At 41.2% G+C, this 879-nt stretch overlaps 1 non-coding gene across 1 annotated transcript; it reads left to right on the top strand.

Annotated features, from left to right (window-relative positions):
- Positions 1 to 242: 242 nt before the first annotated feature.
- On the top strand, positions 243 to 350 carry LOC148564425 (small nucleolar RNA R71). Its single transcript, XR_015884106.1, has one exon. It is a non-coding gene; the product is annotated as a small nucleolar RNA R71 (small nucleolar RNA).
- The last annotated feature ends 529 nt before the right edge of the window (positions 351 to 879 follow it).

Raw genomic sequence — 879 nt, 5'->3', positions numbered from 1 at the left:
TGAGCCAATATGGCATTCAGAGTATCAATTTCAAGAACTCCCTTCTTCTGAGGCGTCCCATTACTCACAGGATTCCTCTCAGAAGTGTACATGAACTGGTTATTAGCAACCATGTCAATGAGTTCTTGAGCTTCTGCAGGCGTTTTCTTTATGTGAATGGATCGACCTACAGAAGTATCCAATGACATTTTAGCTAATTCAGACAGACCATCATAGAATATATCCAGGATGGTCCATTCTGAAAGCATGTCAGAAGGACACTTTTTGGTCAGTTGCTTGTATCTCTCCCAAGCTTCATAGAGGGATTCACCTTCTTTCTGTCTGAAGGTTTGAACATCCACTCTAAGCTTGCTCAGCTTTTGAGGAGGAAAGAACTTGGCTAAGAAAGCCTTGACCAGCTTATCCCAAGAGTTCAGGCTATCCTTAGGTTGAGAATCCAACCATATTCTAGCTCTGTCTCTCACAGCAAAAGGGAAAAGCATGAGCCTGTAGATTTCAGGATCTACTCCATTAGTCTTTACAGTATCACAGATCTGCAAGAATTCAGTTAAGAACTAAAAAGGATCTTCAGATGGAAGTCCATGGAACTTGCAGTTCTGCTGCATCAGAGAAACTAATTGAGGTTTCAGCTCAAAATTGTTTGCTCCAATGGTGGGGATGGAGATGCTTCTTCCATGTAAATTAGAATTAGGTGCAGTAAAGTCACCAAGCATCCTCCTTGCATTATTATTATTTTCGGCTGCCATCTCCTCTTCTTGTTCAAAAATTTCTGAAAGGTGCTTGCTGGATTGTTGTAATTTAGCTTCTCTTAGTTTCCTTTTCAGAGTCCTTTCAGGTTCTGGATCTGCTTCAACAAGAATGTTCTTGTCCTTGCTCCTG

The sequence above is a fragment of the Arachis ipaensis genome, chromosome B5, assembly GCF_059453495.1.
Source record: "Arachis ipaensis isolate K30076 ecotype BB chromosome B5, ASM5945349v1, whole genome shotgun sequence".
Classification (NCBI taxonomy): domain Eukaryota; kingdom Viridiplantae; phylum Streptophyta; class Magnoliopsida; order Fabales; family Fabaceae; genus Arachis; species Arachis ipaensis.
The sequence above is the reverse complement of the archived record's forward strand: the minus strand, read 5'-3'. Positions and strand labels throughout refer to the sequence as shown.